Genomic DNA, 18,347 nt, shown 5'->3' on the forward strand with positions numbered 1-18,347 from the left:
AGTTTTTGATTCATTAACAGCTGTGTACACTTCGCCAGAAGCCGACATGATTACAGTGCTTTAGTGCAATGAGCAGTAGTGCTCATGTAATATGCATGCTGCTCATTCTGCTTATACATTTCTAAGCACTGTTTTGTGGCCAACATCAGTATTGTTGGCCATGAAATGGTGTTGGAAACATGAGTATACAATGTAAACAAAACTCCTTTTCTGTACACAAACATATTAAACGAGCATGTGTGGGCAGTTTATATGAAGTTACAGCAATTAAATTCTAATAATACAGATGCAGGCAACATAGAAATGAGATAAATTACACAAAATACAATTTAATATTGCATGAATAAGTACGAGGGAAGGAAAATGGAAAAATTATTTAATGCATTCAAATGTGATGATGTCACAAAGAAATGTTTTCAACAGAATGGTGTCAATATCGATAGTGATAATAAATAATCATGTTTCCAATTGTCTATCCATGTACATAACTTAAAAACAGACATGCAAACAATGGATGTCAGAGGGACACAATGCAACATTATAAGAAATGGGAGTAAATGTGGCATTAATGTTGATAACATGCCGACTTGAGATAACAGCAAGGACACTGGATACATTAGGAGCTATCACATGCACTGCAGTTATTGAATATGATGCATCTGTATGTATATATATATATATATATATATATATATATATATATATATATATATATATATATATATATATCTGCTTCTAATACTCAATGAGCCAGATCATCAGATTTCATTTTTGCGCGAGAAGAAAATCGGGAAAGTGAAATACCCAAATGGAAAATATTCCCAGGATAAGTAAACACTTGTCTAAACTTCAACAAAACAAACACCAGAGTAAAACCCATCTAGCAACCCATCTAGCCCCCCAGCTATATATAACAACTCTGGGATTTCACTACATTGTAGAAAAGGGCATATTGGGCAAGTGTTAACTTGCCTTGGGAAAAATTTACCATTCGAGTATTTCTTTTTCACAATTTTCATCTCGGGAAAATAAAATTCAATGATATGGCCATTTGAATATTAGAAGGGGATATATATGTGTGTGTGTGTATATATATATATATATATATATATATATATATATATATATATATATATATATATATATATATGTATATATATATATATATATATACATATACATATACGTACATGAAATGTATGTGTGATAACTAACTGTACTGCTGTATCCTCCACTTCAACCTATATAAACAAGGCATGAGCTGTACAGCAGTTGTTTCATGCACAGCAGAAAGGGACATTTTTTCATTTATTCGATTAACTATTTATTCATTTATTTACTTATTTATTTATTCATTCATTCATTTGTTTATTTATTTGTCTTTATTGAATGGGAATGTCTGACTGAGCAAAGGCCATTATCAGCAGAGCCCGGGGAGAAAAGCTCCATCACAGTACATTTATATTAAGGAGTGAATTTCAGACAATTCGCAGAAAAATGACAGTTACATTTCTCATGAAAAAATACAGAGAATTACAACACAGGTACATCCAGTAAAGTATTTACATCAACAATTATATGCTTAAAAAAAGAAATGGAAAAGAAAGGAAAGTGGTGAAACTGGGAACAAGCAGGCGGAAGAACTAAGTGAAAGGAGTGCAATACTCTGCAGGAGGATTGTAGGAAAGAACCAGAGCTATCTAGTTCTTCAACAGCAAAAACATGTTCAGATGTGCAGTGTAGAATATTAGCTAAATTTGCAGTGTCAACTCCAGAGAGAGGGGTGACCACTACACAATCATGTTGTATAGCCCATTGGACTACAATCACATGTGTAAGGATGACACGTGTGAAATGGAGAGCTATGTATGGGACAAAATTTTTTAGGACAGGTGTACTTTTTTTTTTCCAAACACCTTTATCAAATTTACACATATAGCAAAGGCAATCTTACATTTATATAAATGAAAAACATATAAAACCTCTTTTCTAACGATCCCAATTCCAGTTGTTTTTTTATCTCTGTTACTATATTCACTACTTTGACTAAAGTTGGTCTAGACTTTGAGCTGCCCTTTTTTTTGAGAGAGAGAGAGAGACAGGAATTTTGGTGAAGGGACTTGGTATGTCTGGGTCAGGTATGTTGGTTAGGTGAAGAAGAAATGGCAGACATACAGGACATACAAGATAAGACACAGGGATGGTGAAGGACACAAAAGGTGGGTGAAAACCATGGTTGGGGTGGAGGTGAGAACATCACAAACCCATGTATGTCATGTTGGGTTAGAGTGAAGACTGAATCATCAGACACTGGACTGTCATTACTGTCACCTCACTACACCAATGGCTGCAGTGTCTGATGTCTGCATCTCCTTGTGTTATTCAGTACAATTATGAAGAAGAGTATCTTCATCCAGTGCAGGTGTGTGCCAACTCTGCGGCTCACAATCCTATGCACCAACCCTGGCAGTTCATCACAGGTGATAAAGTCACCACCTCTGCCACTGCTCTTGGAGGGAACCACTGGCCTATCCTGCAGGGCAGAACTAACCAAGGTGCTAAGTAGTGCAGGGGCAGCAGAAGGGGTGCTACCAGGTTGCATCCCAGACATGCTGAGACTTAGTGCCGTAGCTGGTAGAGTGGGATCAGGTGGATCCCATGGGTCAGACCTACCCCGCTGTGCTGTGGAGAAAAAATAAATAAATAAATAAAGAGAGAAGATGAGGGTTGGGGTGAGAGAAAAAAGGGAGATCATTAGTAACTTCATATGTGACATACAATGCATTGATACAGTACTTTGACTCTATTCTGTTACTTTTACTTTTAATACTACCAACTTCTAACAAATAACGTTTTCACTATTAAGGCAACATAACTTATAACAGATGCACACTATACTACAGATTGCAGCAAGCAACCCTTCATGTGTGCATATATTGCACATATGTGTGTTGCAATTATACTGATTACAGTTTACAACAGGCTATCGGTGCCACTGGTGTAGAGGTCTGACATTACATTGCAATATTGATGGAAACTTAACAATATTGTATATTTGGGAAGTGTGTTTTTTGAAACCACAACCTCTAACTTCTCTTTAATACTGAACTATTGTTTTGGCCTACAGACTAATGCAGGCATACTTTCCTTTTACAGTTGAGAAATGCATGCTTAATTTGATACAACTGTATAATAAACCAAAAAAAGATGACTTTACTTTTAATGCTTCAATAACAATACTGTTTGGATGCATATATGCCACATGAGTCTTGCATCTATGTCAATCTCACAGATGGTCTCATGCATTCAATTTTCAGTGTGTGACAGCTGTGGAAAAAGAACAGAACAAAATACCATTATGAATACCAATCCTGACTATATATAGCTTTTAACTCTTGCAAGTACTCTCTGTAAGTGATACTTACACATCTGTGGTGTGCTCTCACTCCTGCATTTCTCGATCCAATGTTCAAAGGTATCCCTCTTCCTTATCCAGAGGTATCTGTAGTGAATTTTACATTGTTAGTGCAGGGGATACTGGTAGCATTGGTCAAAGTCCAGGCAAGACTATTCCATGCCTCTGAGCTGTAAACTGAGCCACAATAGTCACTCTGCAAAAGTCTGGGCCCATTTTCATTCATTCCTGGTACAGGTGTCTCTTCCTGTGTCACTCAACCTATGTTTATGGCCATCATGGAGACACAAGGATGTTCAGAAAGGCACTGCAGATAAATGCTCGAGGTTGTAGATGTGGCACAGTCTCACATGCTTGACTGCCTCCACCATGTTACTGATGCAATGGATTTGATGAATGACACATTGGAATGAGGCATGTCGGTGATGGACCAAGGGTTGTCTGTCATGGAATGAGCAGTGTCTGTGATGGAACATCTGCTGGGAAGGGAACAGCATCCTCATGGGCATAGGTCAGCCACAGCATCTGCTGATAGCTAATGTGGCCATGCCCAATGATGCTCCTGTAGTGGCATTACTTCCACTGCTCCATCGGTAAGGGTGCTGTCCACACCCTAATGTGTCAGACCATGGGGTTGTGGTCCTGGGTGTTCTCATGAAGGGAACACATCCAACAGACATCAGTCAAGTTCAGGTAGCAGCACTTCATCTGACCTTGAGTGTGGAGGTGCCAGTGCAACTCCTGACAGAGCCAGTTCTCATGGTTGGGGGCAATGCACGGTTCACACCTAACATACCAAGATGCAGAGCTAACACTGAGCTTGGCTGTGTTCTTGCACAGTCTCACACACCATTTTCACATATAGGACCCCCACAGACACACAAACAACAATTACATGGTTCAGCCTTCTTCTGCCCTTTCTTACTCTCACACACTCACGGTCCGTATGTGTCAGACTAGACATCCTGCCCCCCAACACCCTGTGCATGTAATGATAACTGTGCCATATCCATGTTTCTCTCATTTGGATTTAGGGATACAAAAGCTTTGTGTCTGATGCACAGGGTGCATAGTTACATTAGTGCTTAGCATATCTGCACCTGTGTTGTTGAACTGATAATTGTACCTGTCACTTATATTTGCCTTGCCAAGTTATACAGTGGTTAACACCATCATTTCACTACTTTAAAGTGCATTCTGTTGTAAGGGTTGTGAAGTCAGAAACTTCAATATGTCTCATTACTTTCTAACTTTTCTCTTTAATGATTTTTTAGTACAAATGTATGGTGCACATCATAAGTCACGCCATCACATTCAGATCTCAAGATTGTATGACAGCACTGTAGTCAAATCTCATCAGAACAATAATACAGTATAATGCTCTTTTTTACATGTACCTCACCAGACACATGCAGCAGCTGGACAGACCACAGGCTGTTCTTATCAAAATAGAACAAGGTCTACAAACCATGACATGATGTATGTGGATAGATTAAAAGATATGTCACTGTAATCTGTCTGGTATCAGATGAAGTCACATCTGCTTGGCCTCTAGGCCAGTGTCTGATCACGCCCTGGTGAGATGATTGTATATGCAATAATCTGATATCACCAATAACATCAGCATTGTCTGTTGAGCATATGGTAATAACAGTGTCCTACAAACTGGTGTAAAATGCACTCTATAATATCAAGTAACAGCTCACACAGATGCACCCAACTGACTGTTGTGAGAACTGAACCACTACCTATCTAAGTGCACAAACTACAGAGCATTGTATTTAACTGAAGCACCACAACACAAATCTGACATTTACATGGCTGCAGGTCACCTTATAGTGGATGACAAGCAGTGCATGTTGGAGAGAAGACATTGGGAAGCCTGGCTGAAATGGATCTGTAGGCTGGTACAAGTACCAAAATACTGGCAAGCCATGCCATTGGAGTAGCAACTGTAGGATAGTACCTTTATTCTGCTGACTAAAGACATGCACACATTAAGTTGACTGCAGTGAGAACAGAACCCCTACTTATCTAAGTGCACAGACTACAGAACACAGTACTTAATACAAGTGCCATGACAAAAGTCTGACTTTTACATTGCTGCAGGTCAACCTATAGTGATGATATCAGCAGTGCATGTTGGAGAGAAGAAGTTGGGAGACCTGCCTGAAATAGTTCAGTAGGCAGGTGCAAATATCAAAATACTGTCAGATTATGAGATCGGGGTGGTAACTGCAGGATACACACGTGCATGCACACACACACACACACATACACACATACACACACACACTCACACACACACACACACACACACACACACACACACACACACACACACACACACACACACACACACACACACACACACCACACATTTGTCTACAGCGAGAACAGAACACCTACCTTTCTAAGTACACAGACTACAGAACTCAGTACTTTACTCAAGCACCATGGCACAAGTCTGATTGAATGTATAGAAGATGACATCAGCAGGCCATGTGGGGGACATTAGGTTGGGAGGCCTGCATAGGCACACATATTCATAGCTTCATATGATGCCAGTAGCCTAGTTTGAGCTTAACAGAGAGAGATTGTGAGCAACACCAACTGACTCTGTCCATGAGGGAGCACACAATATTATGTATTACACTTTGTAGTGTGGGTGATATATGTTTAGGAAAAAATACTGAGATCCCAGGTTCGTGCTACTTGTTGGGGGGGGGGCACCACATGGATGTATTGTAAATATATAACATATACTTAGATCATGTCATTAGTTTGCAATGTTTCCACATATAGTTTTATGTTATACAAAGGAAAGGAACAACAAACACCAGTATGAAAGCATCATATACACAGTTCCATAGCATAGTGAGCAGTGAATTTGCAAGATGGTTAATAAAGTGTACATGCATGCAAATTACACCTGTTTGCATATAGGTAAGCGGTGTGCAAATGTGAGCTGCATTGCTAATGTTTGCCAAGCAGAATGCAACAGTGACAAACAATTGAAATGTGTATGCAGTTGTGTATAGGTTTTTTGCAAAAGTTAAAGCCATGTTGGTCAAGATAGCAGGAATACATTTACAGAACTATAGTGCACAGTATACCTGCGGTCATACATTTGATCATAAATGTGATAATGCATAGATTACTCTTGTCAGTAAAAGTAATATTTTATAGAATATGCTGTATTCAAACTCAGGAACATGTGTGTGGTAGCCCTACACTTATACCTGTTGTCACAAGAACGTTGATGAAACAGTGGCACTTTATTGCTGTAAACTGCAATGTTACAGCAGTAAAACAAAGATTACATGCACGGTACCAAAACCCAGTACCATCTGTACTCCAGGCCAGGGTTTCATGATGGCCAAGGGCATTAATTGAATGCATCCAGTTTCTAATTTTGGCTGTCTGTTTCCTAGGTGATCCATCATGCTTTGTGCAAGCCAGAAAGACACAGCCATTCCTGGCTTCCACTGTTTGTGCTATGAGGTGAATCACGCAAAAAGTGCAATTAAAAAATGAAGAGTAAGGAAACAAAATTACTAATGGACATATACAAGTAAAATAAGTGTCTGCTGATACATATTAAGGTAGTTTCTGTACAATTCCACCACTTTTTACTTGATTACTGCACAAAGTTAAGAAACAGAAGCATATGCCCTAATATTATTGAAGAATACATTCTAGGCCAAGGACTAACCTTGCAATTGCAGCAGCTGACACAATGTTATCTCAAGACTAAAATTTCCTTATCTCTACTGTAATGATATTGAAGTATTCAAGAAAAAACAGAATGTGGGCTACATGGATACTTTATAGCTTGTTGAATAGCTCCTCTGTGCTGAAAAACACATGCTAATGCTGTAATAGCACCTATGGAAAACACCTGCTGCTTAACTGAGTATGTTAATGCTGTTGGCGCTCATTGGTGCTTGATGCGCACCTCCACTTATATAAGGTAAACATAGGTACATTTGTTATTAAGTTCCTCAATTCCTGTGATACTGCACAAACATGCAGCTCAAAAAGTGAAAGAAAGGTTCCAGACCTTGTTATAGAACCCAGGATCATCCATACTAAACCCTACACATACATGTGCTGCCACAGGAGTAACCATAAGACAGACACTGAAAATCTTGCTATTCATTTCTCCATTTCCTGTGGTTGTGCTAAGAGATGCATCGTGCAAATAATGACAAAATATTTTTTAAAATTACTTAAAACAGACAGACACAACACATTTTAACAAACAAAGAAGAGGATGTAAAAGACCTTGTGAAGTGTACATTGTTTACATGCACTTTCACACTTTAAAGACCTACATGCACACCTTGATAAGTGTAACTTGATGTACACCCCTGATGTCATCATTCACTGTTGCCATCTATTGAAAACAAACACTGTAGAAGTGCCTATACAAAGTGAACATCTTTCCAAGGTTACAGTTTTTTGTGATGCAGAAATTCTAATGAGTTTAGACCTCATTTGTATCATCACCATGCTGATAGCCCTGAACCTATATGGTTGGAACCGTGTAGGAAGGGAAACTGGAGGGGACCCCAGTGTTGTACACACAAGGGAGGGTATTACTTCATTATTTATCCGTACAGAGAAATACATGTTTTGATAAAAAAATGGCTGTATTCTGTCAGATGCATACTGCATATGCTTACATGACAGTATGAATAGTCTGTTTCATGGGGTTACACTTTTATCTGTCTACATTAGTTGCAAGTATATTCTTCATTTGGGGGATAAAGATGCATTTCTGTCATGGCACTTAAAAAGGATTGTTGCTATTGTTATTATACTTTTGTAGCATCCACTCTGTATACTAATGTAATAATATGTCTGCTGTTACATGTTAAGGTCAGTTCTGTTAAAATTTGATCACTTTTACTTGCGCTTGTTTCCATGTAAACTCATTACATGGGTGTATTTAAAAATGTTTTGAATACACAGGCAACATGAGCACAGAGTCTACATGGTTGCTTTACAGCTTTCTGAATTGCTCCGCCATGTTGGTTTGCTTCATTAGCATGCAGTTCAACTACTTGTGCTGTAATTTGCATGCCACAGAAAGCACCATGTTTGCGTGTGAGTGAGCGCCAGTACACAGAGTTTACTGACTCTAAAACTATTCATGGCCATGTGCACATCACTCTGTGATGTGCATATGGTCAAAAATAACTGTTTAGGTTTTCTTGAATCTCCCCTTGTGTTACCATGCATTTTCTGAAGGATATGAAGTCTGAAACCAAAATATCTATCTTTATTTAGTGAATTTAGTCCTCAGTGTTTTGCCTCAAAATTCCAGAAAACCACAAATTTTATGCGGAACAGACCACAAATATGAGACAGAAATCAGGATGTTCTGTAAATATCTGGACAGTTCAGAGGTATGCATACCATGACATTTACAGAACAACTGTTTTGTTGGTAAGATATTACAAAATGAGATGATATTTCTTTGTCCAAAGTAAAAACTGAGAATAATAACTTCATACAGTGCTGTTTGTGTAATATCAGCACATTCATAGAATGTTGCTCTTGACTGGAATTGAACAGCAAACAATATAAGTCTACTGTCTGTGAACATGTGTATGAATCACATGCGCCCCAGTGAAAGTCTTAACAAAGCTGTGAGACTCCATACTCCACCTATGTGAAGTCATTATATCTTATGATTGTGTTGCAATTTGCATGATATAAAATGACTGGGGGAGGTTTCTCCCAGCACATTTGTCCACATTATAACACTTGTGGATATCATTCACGTATAACAGCATTAGGACAAACCATACTTGCACACAGGCAGTGTGGGTTTTGAACATCTGACTATGTGATTATAGAAGCTACATGATATTGGGAAGAATAAACGTGCCACAGTCCTGCTAGTGTCACAGCTGTGATACATTTGGGTCTTTGAAGCCATTACATCATGTTATTGCTGTAAAGGATATGTGTGCCTGTAATTTCTTTAAAATGCTATTGCTATATGTGTTATATATGTCTTTCTCACACAACATTGCCTGCTGGCAGGTATATAATATAGTTGTCATTGTGATGGGAGAATGGCAATCATGCACAATGTGTGGATAATCACTGATTCCAACACATGCCTTACTAACTCAACAGCATACAGTACACAGTCTCTTGTCCTCTTGCCACAGGAAAAGCCTTAGAAGTTCTCATGGGAAAGCCAAATGTATTCCCATGCATTATTATTATCCAGTAAATCATTTCTCTTTGAAAAAATATCAAAAATCATTGTAGTAGGAAACCCTATCCATACATGTACACAGCAGATAGCTTTCATCCACAGGCATAGTGACTCAAGTGAGTCTAAGGGGTAATGGCTGGATTTGAACAGACTGCCTAAGATGACATGGTACAGAACACTGCCTGAACCTCACTCAGCAAGCGCACAAAATGTTCTTTTACAATTGGGATAGTGCACATTTGATTTGATGATCACCATTCTTTCATTCACTTATGCTCTTCTAAAAACATATTAAGGTGGCTGAAGTGCACAGTAACACTGCAGAGCTATACATGATACATGCATTAGAAGCCTTCTCTACATAGCACAACAAACACACATTCACAGTAGTTAGTCATTGCTGGATTCAAATCCCCCCCCTTTGTACTTAATGCAGATTAGAGAGCGTATATAACAACCAGCACCACAGGCTAACACATATGACCACTTTGATGAGGTTCATTTTTGATAGCATGATGAGAGCATTGTATTTCAAAAACAACTTCTTGCTTGGGCATAGTATCCTCTGCTAGTAAAAATATGTCTCCTAAGTGGAAGTTTACATAAAAGTTGTTGTCACAGACACAATTGTAAATGACAGAACACACATTTGCATTAGTTACCCAGTGGTGGATTTGTGGAGAGTCACCACACCAGGGATGAGTAACAAAAACAGAATAATGTTGTATAGCCAATTGGAACAAATTAAGTGTGTCAAGAGAAACATAGGAGAAGTGGATAGCTATGCATGGGGTGTAATTTTTTTTTTGTAGAGGGATGTTTCGGAAAGGTGCTTATCATAGGTTGATAGGTTCATAGGTTCATACTAGGCTATCTGCCCTAGGGCATTCATAAGCCTAGCCAGAGTGTGTTTGGCTTTCACCACAGATTTTAAATTAATTTTGCTATGCCCTTTTTCAAGGTTAGTATACTGTGCCTCTGTCTAACAGTGACACAGAAGTGATACCGGGGTAAACCTATGATCTCCCATCCACTCATCAAGATTCCTCTTGAAGAGAGTCAATGAGGGACTCTGCCTAACCTGGACTGGGATTTTATTCCAGAGTGAAGGGAGCCTCTGGGTTATGAATCTGTCCCTCCAGCATGTCCTATTTATTTCAGTGCTGAGGTTCAAATCTCTCGAGCATGTAGCTCGATGGGATTGGGATTTTCTGAGGTGCAGCGTGTCCATTAATTCCAGGTTGGACATGGCTTTATACATCAGGCACAGATCGTCTCTGAGCAGGCGGTATGCCACTGAGTAGAGCTGGAGTTTCTTTAACTGGGCAGCATATGGCATCTGTTTGAGCCCTTTGATCCTCTTGGTGAGGTACTTTTGGGGTCTTTCCAGTTGCTGCAGATGTCTGGTAAGGTACATCCCAAAAGGGGCATTGTACTCAATTATGGGCCTGATGAGGGATGAGTAAAGAGGCACGATGACCTCCCCTGATGTAGATGTGAATCCCTTCATGATTAGGTGGGCTATATAAAATGTTTTTCTAACCACTTTGGCCACGTGGTTGTCAAATGAGAGATTGCTATCAACTTGGGTCCCCAGGTCCCTAATTACTTCTTCTGTACTTAATGGATTACCACCTATGTGGTAATTTGTGGGCACTTTGTTTTTGCCAAAGGGGATGACTATACACTTTTTGGCATTTAGCTTGAGGCCATGGCTCTGGCACCAGTTGTCTGTTTCTATGAGGCCCTTTTGGAGGATGCTTGTGTCAGCCGGAGAGTCGATTATGGCACCCAGTTTGCAGTCATCTGCGAACTTGGTCAGCCACAGTCCTTCCGTGTTGGCCTGTACCTCCAAGAAATATATACCGAACAAGGGAGGTCCCAGGACTGAGCCTTGTGGGATGTCACTTGTAACTGGTTTGGAGTCTGACATGGCTCTAGCAATTCTAACCATGTGGGTTCTGCCCTTGAGCCAGTTTGCAACTCATCTAGTGACATAGAGGTTTATATTTAAGCTGGTGAGCTTATCTATAATGCCCAAGTGGGGTATTGTATTGAAGGCTTTTGCGAGGTCCAGGTAGGCTGTGTGGACCACCTTCCTGTCGTCAATGGCCTTGGTGACTGTTTCAAAGAAATTGACCAGGTTTAAGAGGCAGGATCTGCCCTTAACAAAGCCGAACTGGGTACGATCCAGTGTCTGTAGGTCCCCAATATCTTTATTTATGAGATCCATAATGATCCTTTCCATAGCTTTGCAGACCAAGCTAGTCAGGCTTATGGGGCGATAGTTTCCAGGATCCATTGAGGCACCACCTTTGTGGAGAGGGACCACTGTTGCTCTACGCCACTCTTTGGGTACATATCCTGTAGTAAGACTGAGATTGAAGAGTAGTTTTATGTTTGGGTTTAGCTCTTCTTGGAGTTCATGTAGGACGCAGAGCGGGACACCGTCTGGTCCCATTGATGCTGTGTTTTTTGCTTTGGAGAGGGCGGCTCTTACCTGAGCATCTGAGATGTCAGGGGGGCAGCACTCTGCTGGGATAGATATTTGCCCTTTTGGTGGGGAGGGGGGGGAGTTTGCACTGAACCTGTCAGCTAGGATGTTGGCAAAGTCTGTGGGTTCGATGTATTTTTTGTCATTTTGGACTAATTCTGTGCATATCTGGGAATTCCAACCCAGGTTCCTAACATAACTAAAGAAAGCCTTGTGATTATCCTTAGTGTCCTGTGCAATTTTTCTCTCGTAGCTGGCCTTAGATGATTTTATGAGTGCCCGTAGTTTTTTGCTAATACTGATCAGAGATGCCTTCCCTTTTTGGGATTTTTCTCTATCATGTAGTAGCTTCCTCTTTCTATTGTATAGTTTGTTTATGGCTGGGGTCCACCAGACAGGACGTCTGCCTTTGGAGGATTGGGTCTTGGTTTTATTTGGGATTGCATGATCCATGCATTCCTGAAGGTGTTCATAGAATGCGTTTATAAAGGATTCTGCGGTCTGGGACATATTTTCCACAGGCTTGGGGGCTTTGAAGGATTCCACCTCAGTTTTGAGAAGTGTGAAATTTGCTTTAGAGAGGTTTTTCACTGTGGTTTTCTGGGCAGGGAGTGGGGTCGGGATGTGAATATCCAGTGAGATTAGTTTATTGTCTGATTTTACCAGTGAAAGATACACTTCTAGTCTGGAGCATAGAGTCCCCATGTTGGTGATGATCAGGTCCAGTATGTTTTCCCCTCTTGTGGGAGTGGTAACAAGTTGTTCCATAGCATTTGAGTTTATAAATTCTAGGAACCTTTGGGCTAGGGTGTTGGAGCTAGAGTAATGCTCCCAGTCGATGTTTGGGTAGTTGAAGTCACCCAATATAATGGTGTTTGGAGAGACCTTCTTATTTTCCAGTGTTCTCAGGAAGGCCGAGTGGGGTTCCTGGGTTTGGAAGGGTGGTCTGTAGCAGGCTATAAGCTGGAAGGCAGTTTTACCCACTGTTAGTTGCACATGGATTGTCTCTGATGCTTCGTGCTGTACAACCAACCTGGAGGTGTGGGTATCTTTGACGAATATTGATACTCCCCCTCCTTTTGTGGTTCGGTCCAAGTTTTGGGAACGAAAAGCATGGTATGAGGTATAAGCTGGTAGTGCTGGGGTGCTCTTGGGAGCCTTGAACCAGGTTTCTGTTACTGCACAGATATCGATGTTCTCCATGCTAAGGAGAGTTTCGAGTGCGTGCATCTTGAGGTTTAGACTTCTGGCGTTGAGTAGCATTACTCTTAGTTTCTTATCCCTTGTGATACCTATGGAGGTGGGTTTGTCTTTTGAGCCTTGCCTAAAAAAGGCACTATGGGGGAAGCAAGAGCCTTTGCCAATATCCGAAATCCCAGGGGTGACAGGTGCAAGTCGTCCCTAGCGAAGCATCATGGCTTGTCGAGCATGTCATCCAAGGCTGACAGGCATTGGATCCCCTTTGAATGACACCAATACTTAAGCCAATTGTTGAAATTGATAATCTTGTCTTCATATTGTGGCATCATTCTTGGTGAGGGTAAGATGCTACTCAAGGTCAGGGTCATACCAGCCTGGGCTACATGCTCAGAGAGCTAATCTATGTCTCTTTTCATGTAGTCCAGGGAGTTACGTCTCTGGTCATTCACACCAGCATGGACAATGACCGAGTCATATTTGTATTTGCCTTGGAGTAACCTGAGTGCTTGTGTTATGTGGTGGATCCTAGCACCCGGCAGGCAACTCACCGTGACCTATGATAGAGCCACCTTTTACAAGTGTATCAGGTGTGTTGTTTAGCCTTAAGGGCTGTGACTGTTCAGCACACTGGCTTTTTGAGATATGTGTTGCACTTGTTTTGTTTTGGGGTAGCGGTTGCTTGGGTGTCTGCTTTGGACGTCTCTGCTACTTAGGCAGATTTTTATTTAGAGCCTCCGAGTATGTTTTTGTGTGTTTATGTGTTTGGTTTGCTGTCGTGGTAGGTCTATGTGAGATTGGAATTGGAGTGAATGTGGTTTCCTTCTCCTCCTGACTGGTTACACCAGTACTAAGTTGAGAGAGCTTAGGCTCCAGTTTGGCTATATGGTTGCATCTCTCACATGTGTTGGAATTTGTTGGGAGGAGGAGAGGGTTGTCTGTGTACATGAGGCAGTTGTAACATTGCCTCAAGATTCCCAGATTCACCAGCTGGACCAGAGAGGAGATTGACAACTGACCTTTGGACATGCTAGAATAGTATTGGGATTTCCTTTATAATTGAAAAAAAAGGGCCGATGGGGAACAAGGTACTCATGGGGAGTTTGTGAGGGTGTAGTGCTTTTAATTTTTTAGTGCTGACTTATATAATTGCTTTAGTGAGCAAGTGCCAGGTAACTTAAATGCAATGTGTTACAGGTAACTTAAATACAAAAACGACAAACAGTAACTTTCTTTCAAGTGAAACAAGGAAATAAGTACAGTAAGCAATGCAGATATCACTAGGGATCCACAGAAGCGCTGAAAAGCCACGTTTTAGGTGGAATTAGCGTTTCAGGGAAATAACAAGCAAACAAACAACAAGCATACAAACAAAGCTAGATTCAGCAGGTCTGGATCTAGTCTATGCTACAGCAAACAAGATGTACCACTTTCAGTGAGAAACAGTTTAAATATGCAGGCACTATAAGCCTTTAACCAGAAATTCCCAGCTCAGAAGGGCAGAGTCCAGCCTCTCCTCCCACAAGAGTGCAGACCACGAACCTTCTTAATGTAAAATAAATGGCCTGAAGCCCAAGTGCTTAAACCAGAACTAATACACTTTTAGAATAACAGACACTGAGCCCTCAATCAGCAGTTCCAAACTTAGAAGGATGTAAGCTACCTGTCCTGCCACCACAGTGCAGGCCACAAACCTTCCTAATGTAAAACAACTGGTCTGAAGCCCAAGTGCTTAATCCAAACGACTTAGAATGATAGCTACACTTTAATCAAGTTACTACCAAGCAGTAATAAATACAATTGAATATTTTAAAGAATGCCTGGATTAGTGCTCAAGTTATACAAACAAAGCTAGATTCAGCAGGCCTGGATCTAGTCTATGCTACAGCAAACAAGGTGTACCAATTTCAGTAAGAAGCAGTTCAAATATGCAGGCACTATAAGCCTTTAACCAGAAATTACCAGCTCAGAAGGACAGAGTCCAGCCTCTCCTCCCACAAGAGTGCAAACCACGAACCCTCTTAATGTAAAATAACTGGCCTGAAGCCCAAGTGCTTAAACCAGAATTAATACACTTTTAGAATAACAGACACTGAGCCCTCAATCAGCAGTTCCCAACTTAGAAGGATGTAAGCTACCTGTTCTGCCACTACAGTGCAGACCACAAACCTTCTTAATGTAAAACAACTGGATTGAAGCCCACGTGCTTAAACTAAAAGGCTTAGAATGAGTTACAGCAAGCAGTAATAAATACAATTGAGTACTATTTAGATGACGCAAAAGCAAAATAAAGTAGAAAGAAACACAAATACAGTAAAAGCAGATACATTTTTTTTTGTGAGCAAATGAGATGGGCCCAGGAGTTACAGGACAGAAACAAGTGCAAATGCAGGCCTTCAAATCAGAAAGTTGAGAGAGATGGAAGACCACCCAAACGGCCAATAACTACAAATTCTGGGCCAGAACCACTCCTTATGTGGTAGACAGGTTACCTAATGCTTATCACTCCCACTGGTAAGCTAGAAAGCTTCCCTCCAACACTGAAAGGCTTGGGGGGCTCAGAAGCTTACAAACAGTCCTGGATACAGCAAATCTGTATCTGGAACACTAATTACAGGAAAGGTAGGAAACAGGCTTACAATTTTTTTTTTTTTCAGAAAAGTAGCAAAAACAGTAGTAAAAACAATTCACATGCAGTGCAAGCTGGCACACTTGAGCATGTAGCAATATTATTTCACACACAGTTTGAAAAAATGTAATTAAATTAAAAAGGACTAAAAGCAAGTGCAGAAAGGGTTTGTTAGGTGGAATGCGGTAAAAAGATGGGACTGGGGGAGTGTCCCAGATCAAATCTACAGTGGGGCAGGCACTGCAAAAACCACAAAATTTAAACTACAACCAAGAACAGGGAGGGGGGTGGGGAAGACAGTTTCAACAGAGATGTGAGGAATCACAGTACAAATTATAAAACCAGAAAAATATATACTGATCTCTGTATATTTGCAGAACAGTAAAACAACAGATATCTAAGCAACAATTTAGCTCTATAATACAGAATAATATATAAAAATATACTCAGCTCTATATATTTGCAGAATCTTGTAAGGCTCTCTCTCAGTGCACAGGTTCCAATTTAAATGCAGACTGTTTTTAACAGGTCAAATTAAGGGAAAGCAACACACAAGCTATAAATACCGGTTATATCAGCTGAAGACAACGCAGAAAATGAGGGGTGGGGGTGGGAAAGAGATTCAAAAGAGATGAATCACAAGCTCAGGTAGTTAGGGTAGACTAGGTAGCAGGTTCAAATATGCAGGTCATACAAGACAGAGGAGAAGAATAGTAATGCATACAAAGGGTTGGGGGAACCATGATAGGGGGTGAGTAAGGGACCTCAGAGGTGCATCCACCTCAAGCAGGAGAACAATGAAAATCTAATCCTCACCATCAGAACTGTTACCACTGTCTCCTGCATCAGTAGCCTGGGTCATTACTGGCATGGCATTGTTTTGGCAATTCAACCCAGGACCCTGTCGATTTGGGTTACTGAGGCCTGTCTCCATGATGCCCTCCACCAGCCCTATCAGTTCTTGTTGACAAAATTGCCACCTTCACTGCTACTGCTCCTGAAGGGTACCACTACACCAGCAGCAAGTGCAGAATGGAGCAGGTAGGGCAGGAGCCAGAGAGGCAATGCTGACAGGTTGTAACCCAGATGTGCTGGGTGTCCGTGCTCCCTGTGATGGTGCCGCTGCAGTCACCTGTGGAGGAATGGTGATCTGAACCCCAGTGGTTGGTCTCCCTTCCAGAGTTGATGGTCATTTTGTTTTCATAAGCAATGTATTAAAAATAATATAATATAATATAAAATAAAAGATAGGCTGGGGGAGAGAAAAAAGAGAGAATTATATGGCATGTCGCATTACTTTACTTCAATACATAAAAAATATGACAAATATATATGTAAACCTTGGCCAAATTTGGCGAAATCCACATATGATGAGAAGGCATGTATGTATCATAAAATTAATCATATAACTAAGTGAATCGTGTATTTCACCATGCCATATCAGATATCTGTTTTCTGAATAACTGCATTTACAAATATTGTATTGTTGAGGTCATGCAGTATTGAAGTTAAAATATGTTATAAATAGTAGCCTGGAAAAAAAATATCTGTTTCTGTGCATTGAACCCACTCACAATTAATCTGATGTACTCATTGTCTAGTGGAATAAACAAGAGCTATTAGAACAGGCATGTAGGTTTCTCATATGCCTACAAGAGGATATATAGTGATGGAGTGATAATACTTCTGTGGCTTGTGATCAGAATAGATGTATAGTTACCCAGTGCCTCTCTGGAGTGAGTTAGTCCCTCCTGATGTGCCTCATGATTTTTTGCTATCTCTATTGCAGCTGTACAATAGAAAAAGGAAAAAAATATATGAAAACATAATGAATAACTGTGTTGGCTGGCTAATTAATGTCATATATTAGAAAGGTTATGGGTAAGTATAATTACACAACCGAGGAGTGATCCTCCCATCAGCTAAGGAGGTCTCACATGTACCTCTTCATGTGCTGTGGTAGTGCTGACATTGCTCCCCCATGGTGACTGTGGTAGTGCTGACATTGCTCTCCCATGGTGAATGTGGTAGTGCTGACATTGCTCCCCTATGGTGACTGTGGTAGTGCTGACATTGCTCCCCCACTGTGACTGTGGTAGTACTGACATTGCTCCCCCATGGTGACTGTGGTAGTGCTGACATTACTCCCCCATGGTGACTGTGGTAGGGATGACATTGCTCCCCCATGAGTGGAATGCAAGTTTCAATGGAGACAACCTTGGCCAACCTATTCCAAGCCTCAGCCTTATACTGAGACCAGGTATATGCCCCCTGCAGTAGTCTCCGGCTGTAGTGCTTCACAAGGACTGCAGGAAAAATCCTGGACTCCTCAACACCCCACCTTTGTGCTTTGACTGCAACACAATTACTACAA

This window comes from Protopterus annectens, chromosome 9.part0 (genome assembly GCF_019279795.1).
Source record: "Protopterus annectens isolate FY-2018-M chromosome 9.part0, PAN1.0, whole genome shotgun sequence".
NCBI classification, from domain to species: Eukaryota; Metazoa; Chordata; order Ceratodontiformes; family Protopteridae; genus Protopterus; species Protopterus annectens.